The sequence below is a fragment of the Pan paniscus genome, chromosome 9 (assembly GCF_029289425.2).
Source record: "Pan paniscus chromosome 9, NHGRI_mPanPan1-v2.0_pri, whole genome shotgun sequence".
NCBI lineage: Eukaryota > Metazoa > Chordata > Mammalia > Primates > Hominidae > Pan > Pan paniscus.
This window is the reverse complement of record NC_073258.2, coordinates 45,855,702-45,870,896: the sequence shown is the minus strand read 5'-3', so window position 1 is coordinate 45,870,896 and position 15,195 is coordinate 45,855,702. Positions and strand designations below refer to the sequence as shown.

Genomic DNA, 15,195 nt, shown 5'->3' with positions numbered 1-15,195 from the left:
GACAAACCCACAGCCAATATCATACTGAATGGGCAAAAACTGGAAGCATTCCCTTTGAAAACTGGCACAAGACAGGGATGCCCTCTCTCACCACTCCTATTCAACATAGTGTTGGAAGTTCTGGCGAGGGCAATCAGGCAGGAGAAGGAAATAAAGGGCATTCAATTAGGAAAAAAGGAAGTCAAATTGTCCCTGTTTGCAGATGACATGATTGTGTATCTAGAAAACCCCATCGTCTCAGCCCAAAATCTCCTTAAGCTGATAAGCAACTTCAGCCAAGTCTCAGGATACAAAATCAATGTGCAAAAATCACAAGCATTCTTATACACCAATAACAGACAAACAGAGAGCCAAACCATGAGTGAACTCCCATTCACAATTGCTTCAAAGAGAATAAAATACCTAGGAATCCAACTTACAAGGGACGTGAAGGACCTCTTCAAGGAGAACTACAAACCACTGCTCAGTGAAATAAAAGAGGATACAAACAAATGGAAGAACATTCCATGCTCATGGGTAGGAAGAATCAATATCGTGAAAATAGCCATACTGCCCAAGGTAATTTATAGATTCAATGCCATCCCCATCAAAATACCAATGACTTTCTTCACAGAATTGGAAAAAACTACTTTAAAGTTCATATGGAACCAAAAAAGAGCCCGCATTGCCAAGTCAATCCTAAGCCAAAAGAACAAAGCTGGAGGTATCATGCTACCTGACTTCAAACTATATTACAAGGCTACAGTAACCAAAACAGCATGGTACTGGTACCAAAACAGAGATATAAACCAATGGAACAGAACAGAGCCCTCAGAAATAACACCACACATCTACAACCATCTGATCTTTGACAAACCTGACAAAATCAAGAAATGGGGAAAGGATTCCCTATTTAATAAATGGTGCTGGGAAAACTGGCTAGCCATATGTAGAAAGCTGAAACTGGATCCCTTCCTTATATCTTATACAAAAATTAATTCAAGATGGATTAAAGACTTACATGTTAGACCTAAAACCATAAAAACCCTAGAAGAAAACCTAGGCAATACCATTCAGGACATAGGCATGGGCAAGGACTTCATGTCTAAAACACCAAAAGCAATGGCAACAAAAGCCAAAATTGACAAATGGGATCTAATTAAACTAAAGAGCTTCTGCACAGCAAAAGAAACCACCATCAGAGTGAACAGGCAACCTACAGAATGGGAGAAAATTTTTGCAACCTACTCATCTGACAAAGGGCTAATATCCAGAACCTACAAAGAACTCAAACAAATTTACAAGAAAAAAACAAACAACCCCATCAAAAAGTGGCCGAAGGATATGAACAGATGCTTCTCAAAAGAAGACATTTATGCAGCCAAAAAACACATGAAAAAATGCTCACCATCACTGGCCATCAGAGAAATGCAAATCAAAACCACAATGAGATACCATCTCACACCAGTTAGAATGGCGATCATTAAAAAGTCAGGAAACAACAGGTGCTGAAGAGGATGTGGAGAAATAGGAACACTTTTACACTGTTGGTGGGACTGTAAACTAGTTCAACCATTGTGGAAGTCAGTGTGGCGATTCCTCAGGGATCTAGAACTAGAAATACCATTTGACCCAGCCATCCCATTACTGGGTATATACCCAAAGGATTATAAGTCATGCTGCTATAAAGACACATGCACATGTATGTTTATTGCGGCACTATTCACAATAGCAAAGACTTGGAACCAACCCAAATGTCAAACAATGATAGACTGGATTAAGAAAATGTGGCACATATACACCATGGAATACTATGCAGCCATAAAAAATGATGAGTTCATGTCCTTTGTAGGGACATGGATGAAGCTGGAAACTATCATTCTCAGCAAACTATTGCAAGGACAAAAAACCAAACACCACATGTTCTCACTCATAGGTGGGAATAGAACAATAAGAACACATGGACACAGGAAGAGGAACATCACACACCGGGGACTGTTGTGAGGTGGGGGAGGGGGAAGGGATAGCATTATGAGATATACCTAATGCTAAATGACAAGTTAATGGGTGCAGCACACCAACATGGCACAGGTATACATATGTAACAAAGCTGCAAGTTGTGCACATGTACCCTAAAACTTAAAGTATAATAAGAAAAAAAAAAAAAGAAATTTTTGCATCAACTAAGACCTCAAAGATTTTTCTCCTATTTTCTTCTAAAGTTTTATGGTTTTAGTTCTTATGTTTAGGTTTATGAATAATTTCAACTCCATCTTTGAATACAGTATGAGGCATGGAACAAGACTCATCTTTTTGCATATGGATATCCAACTGTTCCAGCACCATTCCTGGCTCATAACTCCCATATCCCTTGTTATAGTCTTTTGTTATAATGTTGGGATGCTTTAGACCTCAGAAGAAAACAGATTCTTCAGAAAACAGAATCTCTCTCTGACCTTCCTTCCCCTGCCCTCCTTCCACCAGCCCAAGGCAGGACTCTAATCTCCCCCTACTTTTCTGATTGTAGGTCATAAGACCCTCATTTCAGAAGGGTACTGCCCCATACCCTGGAAGAAAAAAAAATGCTGCCAGAGAGGCCAAGAATCTGAACTGACCAGCCTTACTGGGTTTCCTCATTCAGTAATAGTAATGAATAGTATGATCTTATTAGTATTAGATCATACTCTTTTTATCCATTCATATTTCCACACAGTCCTCATCATGCCTAACCAACGAAGTCTCCATAGAAGACCCAAGAGGACAGAGTGTGGGGAGCTTCCAGATATCTGAACATGTGAAGTTTCCTGGAGGGTGTGTGCCTGGGGAGGGCATGGAAGCTCTTCACCCCTTCCTCCATACCTCGCCCCATGTATCTCTTCATGTGTATTTTTTTTTTGTAATATCCTTTAAACCAGCATACATGTTCTGTGAGCCACGCTAGCAAATTAATTGAACCCAAACAGGGGGTCATGGGAACCCTATCTTGAACATGGTTGGTCAGATGTTCTGGAGGCCCAGACTTGCAACTGGCATCTGAAGGGTGGTGGCAGTCTTGTGGGACTGAGCCCTCAATCTGAGGCTATCTCCAGGTAGATAGTGTCGGAATTGAATTGGAAGACACCCAGCTGGTGCCTGCTGCAGAACTGCTTGCTTGTCTGGTGTGTAGGGGAAAAATCTCCACACATTTGGTATCAGACATCTTCTCTGTGTTGATGATTGTGTGGTGTGAGACCAGAGGAAAAAGTTCCTTTTTCCACACCTATTGTTTTACATAGCATAAATTTATAAATTTGATTATTTTAACCAAATTCCACTGTCTTGATTACTGTGGTTTTAAATTGTTAAAACCAGGAAATGTAAGTCCTCCAACTTTCTTGTCTTGACTACCCTAGAGCCCTTGCATTTCCATATATATTTTAGGATCAGCCACTTTGGGTTTTTTATTTTTTAAAAAAGCTACCTGGTATTTTGATTGGGATTGCTTTGAGTCTATAGATCAATTTGAAGAGTTGAAATCTTAACAACATTGAGTCTTCCAATCCACGAACATGGTATCTTTCTCACAACTTATGTATTCTTTAAATTTCTCAGCAATGTTTTGTAGTTTCAGTGTACAGGTCTTACACATATTTGTTATATGTATCCCTAGGTATTTCATGTTTTCTGGTGCTATTTAAATGGTTTTGTGGCTGAGCACAGTAGCTCATGCCTGTAATCCCAGCACTTCGGGAGGCTAACCAGGCAGGTCACTTGAGGTCAGGAGTTCAAGACCAGCCTGGCCAACGTGGTGAAACCCTGTCTCTACTAAAAGTAAAAAATAACTGGGTGTGGTGGTGTGCACCTGTAATCCCAGCTACTGGGGAGGCCGAAGCACAGGAATCACTTGAACCTAGGAGGCAGAGGTTGCAGGGAGCCGAGATTGTACCACTGCGCTGCAGCCTGAGGCGATAGAGCGAGACTGTCTCAATCAATCAATCAATCAATCAATGGATTTTTTTAAACTTCCATTTACAAATGTTTATTGCTAGGATATGAGCATTTTTAAGGATCTTGATGAATAACTGTACTTTATAATGGTCATACCAATTTACATATCCAACAAAATATGAGATTGCCTGTTTGACCATACTTCTGTAACTGATCTCATTTAAAAATTTGTTCCAAGTGAGGCAGACTGAAAAAATGGTTCTTTCAGTTTACTTTGAGAATTATAATCTTCTCTTCTTGGAGTGAGGGAGTATTGTTTGACCTCCAGCACAGAAAGTATGATGAATATGTCTTGGTTCACAGCACATTATCATCATTGGCTTCTCATTTTATTTAGTTTATTTTAACTCATTCTCCATTATCCTCTCCCTTTCTTCTTTCATGGGCAACATTTACCTTGCCCTTTAGGTATTCATTCCAACGTGTTTTACATACCTTTTTGAACATTTCTAGATTCCACTTTTTATTTTCATGAACACTGTACTTCTCAAACATTATGCATGGTAGATATATGTAGTCTTTTGCTTCTATCTGATGCATAGCACATTACTCTCCCCTTATGGGATACATTCCAAGACCCTCAGTGCGTGTCTGAAACAAGGATAGTACTGAACCCTATAGATCCTGTTTTTTCAATCCAACTGAGATAGCTACTAAGTAACTAATGGACAAGTGTAAGGTTTCATCACACGACTCAGAATGCTGCAAAATATAAAGCTTTTGAAATGTTTATTTCCAGAATTTTCCATTTAATATTTTCAAACTGCAGTTGGCCACAGGTAACTGAAACAGCAAAAATCGAGACTGTGAATAAGTGGGGACTACTGTACTACATGTGTGCATCCACCATATTTTACCTATGTATTCCTCCAGTGATGAAGAACCTCAGGTTGGATCTGAGACTCTGCCATGAAAAACAATGTGATGAACATCCTCACATTTCCTCCTTTAGAGACCTATGTAAGACTTGAGGCCATATACCCAGAAACAATTTAAGATCTATATTCATTTAATTAAATTCGGCCAGGCTGCTCTCCAGAACGGCTCCACCACTCTATATTCTCACCAGCAGTGTATGAGGGTTCCTAACCCCCATCCCCACCAATACTTGGCATCATCCATCTTTCTCATTTTTCTTAGTCTACTGGGGATAAAGAGATACTTTATTGTTGCTCTAATCTTAATTCCTCTAATTACTGAGTTTAAGCGTACCTTTTCATGTTGTTAGCCTATTGTATTTCCTCTTTGAAATAACACCTGTTCATAATCTTGGCATTTTTCTATTAGGGCTCTTGTGTTTGTTTTGTTTTGTTTTCATTTGAAAAACAAACAAAACTCCTTACTTATTGTAGCTACTAGTTCCTTATCAGATTTAGACAAGCAAATTGTACCCATTATCAAACAAAAATTTTCCCCAGTATTTGTTCCTGTTATCTGTCATGGCAAAACAAACCACCCACAACCTTAGAAGCTTAAAACAAACCATTTTATTTGGCTCATGATTTTATGGGGCAGAAATTGGGAAGGGTACCACTGGGCAATTTATCTGATTTACATAACAACTAGGGCAGCTGGGGCTGGAGGATCCATTTTCAAAATGGCTTCTTCACTTAGTGTTCTTTGGCCTCTTCCTTGGTGCTCTTTTGCCTCTACACTTGATGTCGCATCCTCCAGGGCTTCTTCACTTGCCTTTGGGTTTCTCATGACATAGTGATTTCAGGGTGATTACATTTCTAACATAGTGGTCAGCTTCCAAAAGGCAGGAAACCAAACTTGTCAGGTGAAATAAGAGCAATACCTGGAACTGGAACTTCACTTCTACCACATAGTCTTGGTCAAAACAGTCGAAGGATCCACTCAGATTCAAGGAAGTGAAAAGACTCCACCTTCTGATGACAGAATGACATTGTCACAATAGAGAAGAATAGGTAAAACCGGGAGACACAGTTGTGGCCACCTTTGGTAAACACAATCTGCCAAATTATTTATTGCCATTTTTATTTTTTCTTTTGTGAATTGCCCAGCCATGGCTGTGTCCTTCCATTTTTTTCTATTGATTTATAAAACTATAGTACATACCTCAAATCTTTTGCACGGATAAAAATTCTTTTTTCCAAGTTTTAATTTAGAATTCTTCTACCTCAAGTAGAAGAATATAATAAGAGTGTGTTTCATTTACTTTATATGCTTCCTTTTAAAAATCTGTTAGGATGAAACAATTACAGAATCCTATGTGTCTAAAAAATTAATATGATATTATATATATAAAGCCATTTCTCAAATATTTTAAAATTAACTCCATTACATTACGAATTCAAATTCTATCAGAAAGTAATTATAGCAAATGGTACAGAAAAGCTAAAAATCACTGTCTTCATTTTAACCCTCTACTACAATGGGCCCTTTTCTCCCCTTATAAACTACATATAATCAATACCTTTGGTTAATAATTAAAAAAAAAAAAAAGACACAAGTTGGCTACTCTTTTACTACAACTTTATTGAAAACATGGCTCTCCCTACCAAAAATGAATTCTCCTTAAAAACAATTTCAGGTCGGGTGCTCACGCCTGTGATCCCAGCATATTGGCAGGCTGAGGCAGGCGGAACGCCTGAGGTCTGAAGTTCGAGACCAGCCTGGCCAACATAGCGAAACCCCGTATCTACTAAAAATACAAAAATTAGCTAGGCATGGTGGTGGGCGCCTGTAATCCCAGCTACTTGGGAGGCTGAGGCAGGAGAATCACTTGAACCCAGGAGGTGGAGGTTGCAGTGAGCCAAGATCAATCACACCACTGCACTCCAACCTGGGCAACAGAGTGAGACTCTGTCTCAAAACAAAAAATCAAAAAAAAATTTCAAATCCAGACACATAAATTTATTTCCGAGTTAAGAAAACAAGAAAGTGGTTTACTAAATAAAAAAAATTTTTTTAGATTGGTAAACACATATAGAACTGCTTTATTCGATTCTTTTATGTGAATTCAAGGATTTCTCCTTATACTGTCCTAATAAAATTTTCACATTATATTTAGTGTTGGGCAAGAAGTGCTTTTCAGATTTCTTCTGAAACGGCCAAATCATGCATCTCTCTTCATTGTCTAAAGACTGTTAATAACAGAAAAAGAAGCTACAGCTATACATCCCTGGATTTTTTTGCAGGCCAAATTCTGGAACTTTGTGAATTTGGTTTAAGTAGCTAGCTCATTTTTTCCCAAAAAAGAAATTCAATATTTATAATATTTTAATTATAAAAATGAAATATGACAAGAATGACTTATTAAGATCATGTTATGAATAATTTAGGTGAAAATGGTTTTAAGTTGAAGCAAATAATTTGAAAAATAATCCAAAATAAACAAAAATGTCATTTAAATTCTCGAACCCCACAAAGGCACACTGAGAGAGAAAACTGAACAAAAAGAAAAATAAGGAAGGCAAAGGACAAAGCAAAATGATTATTTATGATTTTTTTTGAGGCTTTAAGATACAGAATCCTTTAACTGGTAGGACATATGCATATGATCTTGCTTTATTTCTAATGGAAATGAATATCTTTTAATCTACATTCAGCATTTTGAAGTAAGTGTTGGTTTGCTCTGTCCTACCCATAAAAATCATCCAATACTCTGACTTCAAAAACAAAGGGCCCAGCAGGGCAGAGATAATATATTCTGTCCTGGAAATACATGTAGGAAGAATCAAAAAATAAAATTCATCATTAATAAGCATAGAAGTTTTAAAAATACCACTCCTCTTTCTCTCAGAAACCTTACTATCCTGTCAGGGTGAGGGGTGAATATACATTCCATGTTTAAGAGTACTGGAATCTAAAACCAGACGTACCAAACTTAAGTGTACAAACTACAATCAACAATTCTTCTTTTTCAAATAATATTAATGAAAAATAAAGATCAAATTCGGAATGGGTGATTTTGTTGCTTTATATGCAGTTTTACCCTTACAAATGTTCACAAATGCAGAAATGCATTAATAAGAACTGCTTAGGGTCATGTGTGGTGGCTCATGCCTGTAATCTCAGCCCTTTGGGAGGCAGGAGGATCACTTGGGGCAAGAAGTTTGAGACCAGCCTGGACAACATAGTGAAAAACTGTCTCAAAAAAAAAAAAAAAAATTAGCAAGGTGTGGTGGAGCATGCCTGTAGTTCTAGCAACTCAGGAGGCTGAGGCAGGAGGATAGCTTGAGCCTGGGAGTTTGAGGTTATAGTAAGCTATGATCACACCACTGCACTCCAGCCTGGGTGACAGAGTAAGACCCTGTCTCCGAAAAAAATAAAGAACTGCTTACTTTCAGCAATGTGAATAGTTATATGCGGGAAAACAAGAGATTAGAAAGAACCTGAGTAAAGGCCCCAAACAGATACACTCTGTTCCCTTCTTGGAGTCTCCAAATTTTGGCTACTAAAGTGAAAATTATTTTGGTCATGTTCCAAATTCTATTATTTGGAAACAAGTTTCCATTTCTTTTTTGAATGAACACAAGAATTAAACGCTTTCATTTTATAACACCTTAGTCAAGAAAGTTACCCTTTGGTGTTATGCCTCATTGAAAACAGTTTCGTTGAAACTGTGCAAACCCTGGGTTTCAAAAAGACACCTTTTGACGTATCTATCCAATATGTGAACACAACCTTATGAATCATGTTCCAGAAAACATAAGTAGATTTTATCACATTTTTTTCTGAAACATCTACTGTTGCCTTTGTATATTACACAAAACATTTCACACCAGCATCAGAATTGGAGTGATAAGGATGGGAAATAGAGTATCAAATAAATGATTAAATACCAAAATTCTTGGACACAAAAACCTCACCACTTTGTAGAGAGATGTGACTACTGGCAAATGTCTGGAAGGGCTCTATGCAAATGCAGAGATGAGTTTACCTCTAAACTTAACAAAGTATGTACCTTTCCACTCTCAAAGTCCATTCAAAGCACCTTCTAATGAACTATTTGTTCTGTTTCTTTCCACTCTCAAAGTCCATTCAAAGCACCTTCTAATGAACTATTTGTTCTGTTTAACTCAAGCCAGAGGTAACTTGTCAATTAAAAATTCATGTATCTTCTTTCAAGGCAAATGGGCACTGTGGCTGTGGTTCATTCTAAATGATTCTACACACCTACAAAGTCTAGCCATCCGGTCTTCCTAAGATACAAAACCAATTCACCAGAACAACAGTATTTGACCACATCACCAAACAGTAACAAATATGGACAATACGGATCATTTAAAAATAAATTTCTCAATCTTTTTTATTCAATTGTCAAGTTAGTTAACATTCTAAGACACACTTAGGTCAGGTTAGAGGGAAGGAAATACTTTCCTGAGATCTGACTAGCAAACCAACAATATTAGCCTATCAATCCATACCTGAAATCAGTTTCAACAGAATCACATGTACATACCCAGCCAGCTTTGCTGCTTTCTCTACCATTACTATACATATATTTTTTGAGATGCAGTCTCACTCTGTTGCCCAGGTTGGAGGGGTGGAGTCCAGTGAAGTGATCTTGGCTCACTGCCGCCTCCACCTCCCAGGTTCAAGCGATTCTCCTGCCTCAGACTCCAGAGTAGCCGGACTACAGGCACCTGCCAGAACACCCAGCTAATTTTTTTTTTTTTTTGAGACAGGGTCTCACTCTGTTGCCCAGGCTGGAGTGCAGTGGCACAATCTCCGTTCACTGATATCTCCACCTCCTGGGTTCAAGTGATTCTCCCACCTCAGCCTCCTGAGTAGCTGAGATTATAGGCGTACGCCACCACACCCAGCTAAGTTTTTTGTATTTTTAGTAGAGACGGGGTTTCACCATGTTGGCCAGGCTGGTCTCAAACTCCTGACCTCAAGTGATCCCCTGGCCTTGGCCTCCCAAACTGTTGGGATTACAGGCGTGAGCCACCATGCCCGGCCCCATTACTATATTCTAAGCAAACCCAGACAATAGGGGAGTTATAAAAACCTCATTCATCACAAGACATCAAAGGGCTTTTTAATGATATATGAAAGTGGTTTCTTTAGTTTTTATATGCACTAAAATACCAAGAGAAATGGAACACAATTTTTACTCTCTCTATAAATCATTTCTGTCACGTGGTGGCCCCTAAAACTAAAACTTGATAGCTGATTTCCAAAACCACTGTTGTACCTTATTTCAAATCTCCCACCTTACCAAACTTGAATGAAAAAATGTTTTAGATACCAGTTCTACTTGTGGGAAAAAGCTTTTAAATACTGCCTGAAAAATGGCTTTTCATGACCAGTTAGATTTCAAAACTTACAGACAACAACCATGGAAATAAGGCGGAATTTATGGAGCAGTACATTGTGGCAGAAACAATGAGGTCCAATTCGTGTAGACAGACAAAACAGGTACTGCCATGCTTGGCTATCTACTGTTATCCTGAGATTGTGACACACGAAATTACACATCAGTACAAGGTGCTTCATTTAGCCTCAAGTGTTGAAACAGTACCCAATATCAAAGATCAGGGTCCCAACATGCAGAGAAACTCTGAACCAAGAGTAAGGTAACACAGCTCAAAGCAAACCTAATTTCCATAAATAAACTCAAACAACTTCACAGCACCAGGGAAGCCTGGGGGAGCTGGCTCCCTAGAACTAAAGGTACCTGCAACCCTGGTGCTCGTTTTAAATTCAGTTTTGCACACATATCTTTCTACAAGCAATTGCAAAGCTCCCAAGATTTAGGAACACATCCAAGTTAATAAGAAGGCATTTCACAAGTAGGAACTGCCTGACACTGGCTTTCAGCATTAGCAAACGAGGGGAAAGTTCACCACATGCAAGGGAAAGCCAACCACACGATCATGGACACGTTCATAACTCCTGCAACTGCTCACACCCCACACCAGACAGACAACACCCAGGACACTGCTGTACATCTTACAAAATTCCAGTTCTTGCTTAAATCCCACCAGACCCAAGAAAAAGAGCCCAGTCCAACCCCAAATAGGGCCATGAGTACCAACAGCCATAAGAACAGAGCCAAATGCGCTAAGAACAGTGGTGAGTGCAAGCTACAAACCACAACACAGAAAGCACAACCCCACATGCCTAGGCGCCGGCCACCCAGATATTTCAAAGGCAGAATGCCAGACGACCAAGGTCCGGCCGGCTGGGAACCCTCATCGACCCTGCAGCCGCTACAGGCCCCTTGACCGCTATAACGACGGCAAATCCCAATGTTAACCCATCAGGCTGCTTGCCCACCTTCCAGGAACACAACTAACAGGCCCTTGGCAACCTGGGGGGCTGTTGGTGGCCTTCTAACGGGACCGACAGCCCCCCAAACCCTCCGAAAGGCAGAAACCCTCAACTCCCTGCCTCGGCGGCGGCCATCACGGCAAGAAAGCAGGCTTTTACGACAACTCCCACAATGCCCGCGGCCTACAACTCCCAGTGTGCACCGGGCGCCGCCGCGGTTAACCCTGTAGTGGCGCCGGGCTGGCGAGCCCTGCACCCTTTCCCCTCCCAACAGCCAATTGTTGCACCAACTTTCACCCTTTCAATCTGAAAGTAACTTCGGAAATTTTCTCAAACACCTATAGTTACGCTATCTAGCCGCCTTCCCTTATCACACAAACAACCTCAACTGCTCAGAAAATTATCCCTGACAGAGAAACATTTGTTAATCTCTAGAGCACTCCTCATAGTGTCAAATGCTTCCCTTTTGAAAAGGGGACACTTCAATTAATCTTCCCCTTCGACTTTATCATTTTCCAACATTTTTCTAAATTATTATACTCCAGAGATTCGTGTACTCAACACTATTAATTTAAAATCTGTTTTCTAAGTTCTGGGAAGCAACAAGAGAGAAAGACTATCCTATAACTGCCCACAATGTTCTACATCTCTCCATTTTATAAGACAAATTTCCTCCAATATATTGTCTCAAAAAAATTATGCGACTCCAAGTAAGTCCTAATAAGAAATATTAAATATGGGCAATATATTTTTTCAATTTGAAGTTAGTTTTTTTTAGGGGAAAACCTGGGTTGTGTCAATATACTTTGGTTTCCCTTTCACTCTCTTGATAATCAGAAATATAATAATGTTGCTTTATTACTTTTTAATTTTAAAATGCCAACAAGCAACAAGTAAGGAAACATTTTAATAAAATTTGAAAAATAAACTAAGAGTTCATTCTTTCAGGAGACTGCACAATTACATATTTTATTCATAAATGAACTCCTTCAAAGTTTTTCTCATTTTAATTAAAAATAAGAGTTTAAAAACGCATTTCTTTGAAATAGTTTGCCCATAATTTCAGTAAAGATTAACAATCACGTTTAAAGAACACTGTATCTCAATGTAAGTTCAATATCCTGTTTGTACATACAGTACAAACTGTAACATGCCCAGACGTATAACTGAGAGATAAAATAATTGTTTAGTATTTGATGCATGCACTAAGGCAACAACTAGAATTCTCCCAAATTATCTGCTATTTTTCTCACACCCAAATATAAAATGAAATGTACATAATGTCTGATTTTTCCACAGAAACAATTTGCCTTTTGAAAGGGCACTCAAAATGTATCATGAATTTCAAATCACAAAACTCAGAAATCCTAATACACATGCAAAAACCTAAAGCCTTGTTGGAAAGATACGTATTTAGTAAGACTCTACAAAATTATATTTTAAATGTGCCCCTTACTATTACATTTAGCTTATTAGTACATTTTTTATCTAGTAAACTATGATGAGAAAATACTTCATTTACTTCTTCACTCCTGTACAATATGTAGTTTCCTAAACAATTAAGACAAATGCTATATACCAAGATATAAAAAATTATATATTCATATATATTTGGAATTTTAGTTTATTATACTACTTTAGCATCTGAACTCTTTAGTTAGTATTTTGCTAGGCAAAGCTCTGTTTTTTTCTCCTCTTTTTTAATAGCTACCAGGTTATAACATTTTAAAGCGTATTTTATGTATTATTCTCCTGATGTTAAAATACATGATGATTCATAAGAAAGGCTCGAAAACAAGTCAGAAGTGAAACTGATCTCATATATTTATTACATGCTTACAACTCTCTTCTCAATACTATAAGATTATATTTTCCATCAGGAGATTAGTCATTTTTTTTCTTTTAACGGTTCAAAATATAAGAGGTAAAAACTGATATATTAAAGGGCTTTACGTAAAAATTACATTAGAAATAATTTTATGATCTTTTCAGTTTACCCACATCATTCTTTTAAAAATAACTTAGAAGTTTAGTATATTTTAATTAAGTAATTTAAGTAGGTCTTAATCTATATACTTAATATTGATGTAAATGTCTTTATAAGAAGAAAATAAATGTATTCTAGAAATGAACTCTTCAAATTTATACCAAAAAATTTAGTATTTTCCCTCAAGTTTTTAGATTCTATTTCACCACATGAATTTTTAAAGTATATTTTTTTAAAACCCTAAACTTTATACTAAGATTTAAAAAAATTTATATGTAACAGCATTAATATGTTTAAAATTAGGAAACATTTTGTATACTTTTAAGAATATATATATGTTAATAGAAGACAAACATTGCAATCTATTTCTTTTCCCAAATGTGGCATTGGTGACAAAGCTAGAATGCGCAAATTTGCATATTTACAACAGATTCTATAATTTCTGAAACTACTTGTTTTATTCTTTTAATTTCATAAAATACTTCAAAGCATTTAAAATGTTTTTTTAGACAATTTAATTGCACTTGTAATCTGCTTTTAAAAAGCTGATTTTCACGTATGTATTTTATACTGTTCATGGAAGTAAACTGCACTAATAGAATTATTGCCAAAAATAGAATGAGTTGCAAATATTCTAATATGCTTAAAAAGTTAGTCTGTCTCCTTTTCTTATGTTATCAACGTAACACAATTACCAAACACTGAAAAGAGTTCACACACAAAGTACAGGTTCTTGCCTGATTAAACAAATTATTTATATTTACATTCTGACCCTACAAAAAAATATTTTCCCAGCATGTGAGTATATACCAAAGTTTAAGTTTGCCTGTTACTGCACAAATCTTAATTAACTTTAATTCACGGGCCTGCTTTTAAAACAATGACCAGTCTTTCAAATTTATCAAAATAGTTTATCACATTAGTTTACATCTGTGTTTAGGAATATTTTAGATGTCTGAAAATTCTCTTGTTTTTGATTTTGCTAAATATTTTTTAAAACTCTGTGCCAGAATCATAACTTTTATTTTAATTTGGTTATGTCTTAAATATTTTTAAAAGATGGATCATGGGAATCCTCTTATTCAGGCTATGAGAAAGTGCAAAAAAAAAGGGGTCTATCTCATTTTTTCCCCAACAAATTAATCTTTTTTAAATGAAAAATTTCTAACTACTTTTGCTTTATTTAAATTAAAAATCCTGCTTTCTATCATCTTCATGATGTTTTACATCAGTTAAGATAAGCAAAGTTTTAGTACATGATACTTCTTTCGTCTAATTGAAATGCTCTTTTCAACCCATGGATAAACAATAGAAAACGTTTCCTTACCTAAAGAAGAAAAGTTTCACCTTTAAAAGAACATCCAAAAAAATCTTCAAATTTCTTCAGGAGATGAAATTTTTGCTATTTTCCTATAGAAATAAAAAAAAAACAAGTAAATGATTATGATTACTTCTGTTCTATAAAAAATCATGATGGGCATATAGATATTTGTATTTTTGAGTCCTAATTTTATGTAGCAAGTCTGAAATATAATTAAATTAAATTAATGCTGCAATTAAAAACCCCATTTTGAATTTTATCACAGATAGTAGTTTCTGATATACTTAGTTTTTCTGCATTTTACCCTGCCACTGACATATTTTGGGGGTCTTATTTATGACTCAATAGTTTTAATACTTCAATATATTTAAATAATTAACTAGCCTTATCTATTTTAAAAATTTCCTAATACGTAACAATTCTTATTTTATATATAGTTTCTATAGTCTAAGCTTCAAATAAACATATGAAAGAAAAAAACCTAAACCCTAGAATTTCTAAGTTTCGAAAGGCCTTTCTGTCTTCAAATCAATTTTCTCGAACAGAGATATTTAAAACCCTACATACTCTAAGATGGAAATGCTGAATACTCAATTTAGGCTGAATTTTTAAAAACGATTATACTGCTTCTCCTTCTCCCTCTTTCTGCCCACGATTGTCTCTCCTTTTTAATGCA

General features: G+C 36.7%; 1 long non-coding RNA gene across 1 annotated transcript; it reads right to left on the bottom strand.

The window, feature by feature from the left end:
* Positions 1–5,430: 5,430 nt before the first annotated feature.
* Positions 5,431–13,105, bottom strand: LOC106635258 (uncharacterized). The gene is made up of 2 exons (XR_004665074.3): positions 11,218–13,105; positions 5,431–6,168 (listed from the first exon to the last, which is right to left on the bottom strand). It is a non-coding gene; the product is annotated as an uncharacterized LOC106635258 (long non-coding RNA).
* Positions 13,106–15,195: the final 2,090 nt, after the last annotated feature.